We start from the raw sequence: 5,426 nt of genomic DNA, 5'->3' as shown, positions 1-5,426 counted from the left end.
AGCTCCCAGTTGCCTACATCGTAGTTGCCTTCCGCTGGCGAGACCTGCTTGGAGAGAAAGGAGCATGGGTGCAGTTTCTTGTCCTCCTTGTTCCACTGTGAAAGGACCACACCAGCTCCGGTGTCCGAGGCGTCCACCTCTACCACAAAGGGACGAGTTGGATCAGGATGAACGAAGATGGGTCCGGAGTTGAAACGTCCCTTGAGCTCTATGAATGCCCTGTCAGCCTCAGGATTCCTGCAAAAACCTGCTTCAGTGAGGTGGGAGAGGGCCATACGTGTTCCGGAGGGGTTTTTGGAGAAGATCAGGATGTCGTCGAGGTGAACAAAGACGAACCGGTTCAACATATCCCTAAGAGTGTCATTGATCAATGCCTGAAAGACTTCTGGTGAGTTCGATATTCCAGAGGTCATGGCTAAATACTCAGTTACCACTAGGGGTGTTAAAGGACATTTTCCTCTCATCTCCCTGATTCTCTCCAGATTTTAAGCGTTGCGGAGGTCCAGTTTGGTGAAGAATTGGATTCTTAGTGCCAACTCCGAGGCGGCGGACATCGGGTAGGGGGTAACGATTCTTTATAGTAATCCTTTTCAGCCCTCTGTAATCGATGCAAGGACTGAGACAGAGAGACAAGGGATGCGATTAGACATGCAGCCCAATTAATATATTTTTTTTTCCACTAATTGGTCAAATTCCACTAATTGGTCAAAATCACATTCGATATTTTCGTATCAGCTCTTTTTCAGAGCATATCTGATTGGTCAAAATACCAATTACTCAACAAACAAAAAAATGACTGAATTGGGCTGCCTGTCTCAACGAATCCACAGAAACCTGGACATGTTCCAACTGAAATGTTCCATCCTGTCAGTACTGATGTTGAATGGCATTAACTACACTTTTTTTTGTTCTCTCCCAACCCCTGTAGGTGTGTTGAACATGAGTGGAAATGAAACTCCAGCACACCGGTAGCACTAAAGATGTGTGAGTATAACTTTTCCGGGTGAGTTGATCCCGCCTGTGGGTGCAGTGGGGATATTCCTGGGAGGTCTACTGATGAAGAGGTATAAGCTTGGCGTTGTGTCTGGAGCCCAGCTGTCTTTCATCACCGCCTACCTCCTCCTCCCTCTGCAGTCTGGCACTAAGTGTGACAATGTTCAGGTGGCTGGTCTGACCATGTCCTACAATGGGTAAATATGACATCTGATTGGTTGGTTGGTGGGTGGGTTGATAAAAACAAAAGTTTTGATCAGTGGAATATGAGTGAGTTAGACTAAAGTACACATGGGCTTGTGCCGGGGCTCCCTCTTGTGGGAATATACAGTATGGTTGTTACTGGGTGTACAAAACATTCACAGGGATGCCGGCCCATGTTGACTCCAATGGCTCCCACAGTTGTGTCAAGTTGGTTGTATGTATTTTGAGTGGTGGACCATTCTTGATACACACGGGAAACTGTTGAGCGTAAACAACCCAGCAGTGTTGCAGTTCTTGACACAAACTGGTACCCCTGGCACCTACTACCATGCCCCGTTGAAAGGCACGTAAATATTTTGTCTTGCCCATTCACCCTCTGAATGGCACACACACACAATCCATGTCTCAATTGTCTCAAGCTTTACAATATATTTTTAAACCTGTCTCCTCCTCCTTTATCTATACTGATTTAAGTGGATTTAACTAGTGACATCCAAAAGGGATTATATCTTTAACATGGATTCACCTGGTCAGCATATGTCATGGAAAGAGCAGGTGTTGTTAATGTTTTATACACTCAGTGTAACTCATGGCACTGACATGTACCACTGCATATACATTCAGAGAGTTTGGTATTTTTCCTGGAGGGCCACAATGTGTAGTAATCTTTGGCCAAACCAGGCACACTAGAGTCTATGGAGCGATATGATGTTGAATCTGAAATTCAGTTTATGTTGGCATTAATATCACTCCATAACATTCTAGCTATATTTCTTGGATGCGGGCGGCATGCGGGCGGCAGGGGCTAGTGGTTAGAGCGTTGGACTAGTAACCGGAAGGTTGCAAGTTCAAATCCCCGAGCTGACAAGGTACAAATCTGTCATTCTGCCCCTGAACAGGCAGTTAACCCACCCACCGTCATTGAAAATAAGAATTTGTTCTTAACTGACTTGCCTAGTTAAATAAAGGTAAAAAAAAAAAATCCTGGTTGGAAAAAATGAAAAAGACTAGCTCCTAAAGACATGATGGCCACCACTTGGGTAGAAGCACTATATGGTCCTGTAGCCTACTTTGTCACATGTAAACAAGTTTAGGATGCCAAATGTAACCAAACATCCTACGCTTCCCTAGTCCCAGTCAAACTTATCTTGACCTTTATCAACCCTACTGCATATTCCCTTTAGCTTTCATTTCAATTTTATTGTACTTTGTTTGGGACGCACAAGACACTTTAAAAATAAAATGGTGTATATTTTTGGTCTTGTGTTCAATTTTCTTCTCTATTGCTCAATACTGTATGCTATGCGCACACAGTTGTCTGTTGTAGATCTGGAACCACTGACAGAATAGGGGAGTATCTGTGGCCACATGATAAAACACTAGTCTGGCATCAGTAGTCTGAAAATAGGAGGAAACCAGTTGGACATGTACATCAACATATGGCAGTTGACATTAAAATTGTAAAAAACTCATCCTAGATGTCTCACACTTTTTGAATGAACTTGTGGCTTTGGCCAGGATCCAATTTTCCCACGGAGCTGGTGTGTAAAGGACCATATAAAATCATCTGAATGAGGCTTATTCATGTTTCAGTGGGATTATAGCATAGTTGAATTCCATTTAATTTCCAATGAGTTTAAGAAATTAATGGAAAGCCATGTACTGATTGTATTTGTATGTTATGAATCGCTACTTGAATATGTACAAAAACAGTTTGTTGATTTAGTGTGTCAGTTTTGTGGAGGTCCAAAATGAATGTAAAATCCAGACAGTTGAGGAATGACACGCAGTATGACTTGAGCGATACCAAAAACATAGCTACTGCAGTCAGTTTACAACCAGAGTTTTTATTTTTGTATTTGTTTATTGCTTATGTGCATAGCCCGGTGCGGTACATTCCAGCTCCTCGTATCGGCCGGGCTAGAGTGGGCATTGAGCCAGGTACGAATCTGGTCTCCAGTGCGTCTCCTCGGGCTGGCGTACATGGCAACAGTCTTACGCATGGTGTCCCCGGTTCGCCAGCACAGCCCAGTGCGGGCTATTCCACTTCACCGCACTGGCCTGGCTACGGGGAGCATTCAACCAGGTTGGGCAGGCTCGGTGCTCAAGAGCTCCTGTGCGCCTGCATGGTCTGGTCTACCCAGTGCCACCTCCACGCACCAGCCCTCCGGTGGCAGCCCCCCGCACCAGGCTGTCTCTCCGTCTTCGGCCTACAGGTGTTCCCGCCTGTCCAGCGCTGCTAGAGCCTTCGTCCTCTCCAGTGCTGCCAGAGTCTCCCGTCTGTCCTGAGCCGCCAGAGTCTCAACCAGAGTTTTTCTTTTTTAATTTGTTTATTGCTTAAACACAAATTTTAACAAAGCATAAACCAATACTGATCAAATTAGAAATTAAAGCAGTGGTAGGTTTTATGGGGAAAACATTCAATCAAATCAAATCACATACACATGGTTAGCAGATGTTAATGCGAGTGTAGCAATATCTAACAAGTAATCAAACAATTTCACAACAACTACCTTACACACACACACAAGTGTAAAGGAATGAATAAGAATATATACATATAAATATATGGATGAGCGATGGCCAAACTTTCACGTTCTGACCTTTATTTCCTTTGTTTTGTCTTTATTTAGTATGGTCAGGGCGTGAGTTGGGGTGGGCAGTCTATGTTTGTTTTTCTATGTTTGGTTTCTGTTTCGGCCTAGTATGGTTCTCAATCAGAGGCAGCTGTCGTTAGTTGTCTCTGATTGAGAATCATATTTAGGTAGCCTGGGTTTCACTGTTGGTTTGTGGTTGTTTGTTTCCGTGTGTGTGTTTGTCGCCACACGGTACTGGTTTTTTTTTGTGTGTGTGTAGATTTCATGTTATCGTTTATTGTTTTTGTTCGAGTTGTCTTTTGTCTTTATTCAAATATCGTCATGAACACTTACCATGCTGCATCTTGGTCCGATCCTTACTCCTCTTCAGACGAAGAGGAGATCTGCCGTTACACAAACGGCATAGGCGAGATGCAGTAGATACATATGAGATGAGTAATGTAGGGTATGTAAACATTATATAAAGTGGCATTGTTTAAAGTGACTAGTGATGCATTTATTAGATCCAATTTTTAATTATTAAAGTGGCTAGAGATTGAGTCAGTATGTTGGCGGCAGCCACTCAATGTTAGTGATGGCTGGTTAACAGTCTGATGGCCTTGAAATAGAAGCTGTTTTTCAGTCTCGGTGTCCTGTGGGAATTTAAGTATGCTCTCTCTAATTCTCTCTTTCTCTCTCTCGGAGGACCTGCGCCCTAGGACCATGCCTCAGGACTACCTGGCATGATGACTCCTTGCTGTCCCCAGTCCACCTAGCCGTGCTGCTGCTCCAGTTTCATCTGTTCTGCCTGCGGCTATGGAATCCTGACCTGTTCACCGGACGTGCTACCTGTCCCAGACCTATTATTTGACCATGGTGGTCATTTATGAACATTTGAACATCTTGGCCATGTTCTGTTATAATCTCTGCCCGGCACAGCCAGAAAAGGACTGGCCACCCCTTATAGCCTGGTTCCTCTCTAGGTTTCTTCCTAGGTTTTGGCTTTTCTATGGAGTTTTTCCTAGCCAATGTGCTTCAACACCTGCATTGCTTGCTGTTTCGGGTTTTAGGCTGGGTTTCTGTACAGCACTTTGAGATATCAGCTGATGTACGAAGGGCTATATAAATACATTTGATTGGATTTCAATTTGTCCGTGATGTGTACGCTGAGGAACTTAACTTTCCACTTCTCCACTACTGTCCTGTTGATGTGGCTAGGAGGGGTGCTCCCTCTGCTGTTTCCTGAAGTCCACGATCATCTCCTTTGTTTTGTTGAGCGTGAGGTTATTTTCCTGACACCACACTCCCGAGGGTGTAGCATAAGAACAGCTTCATTGGCACAATGGACAAAACTTGCACAATGTTGTAATCTAACATTTTAATATATATCGGCTTAATTTGAAAATGGTCAGTGTTGGAGCCCCTGGCTATCCATAAATGAAAAAAAAAACATGGTGCCGTCTGGTTTGCTTATTAATATAAGTAAATGTAAATTATTTATAGGTTTATAAGTGTATATTTTATCCAATTACATTTTTGATACTTAAGTATATTTAAATCCAAATACTTTTAGACTATTACTCTAGTATTTTACTGGGTGACTTTAAAGTAAAGATACCTTAATAGAAAATGACTCAGTCATGTATGACATTT

At 43.2% G+C, this 5,426-nt stretch overlaps 1 long non-coding RNA gene across 1 annotated transcript; it reads left to right on the top strand.

The window, feature by feature from the left end:
* The first annotated feature begins 272 nt into the window (after positions 1-272).
* Positions 273-1,432, top strand: LOC118964340. The gene is made up of 3 exons (XR_005051406.1): positions 273-388; positions 483-557; positions 929-1,432. It is a non-coding gene; the product is annotated as an uncharacterized LOC118964340 (long non-coding RNA).
* Positions 1,433-5,426: the final 3,994 nt, after the last annotated feature.

The sequence above is a fragment of the Oncorhynchus mykiss genome, chromosome 1 (genome assembly GCF_013265735.2).
Source record: "Oncorhynchus mykiss isolate Arlee chromosome 1, USDA_OmykA_1.1, whole genome shotgun sequence".
Lineage (NCBI taxonomy): Eukaryota > Metazoa > Chordata > Actinopteri > Salmoniformes > Salmonidae > Oncorhynchus > Oncorhynchus mykiss.
This window is presented reverse-complemented; position numbering and strand designations above follow the sequence as displayed.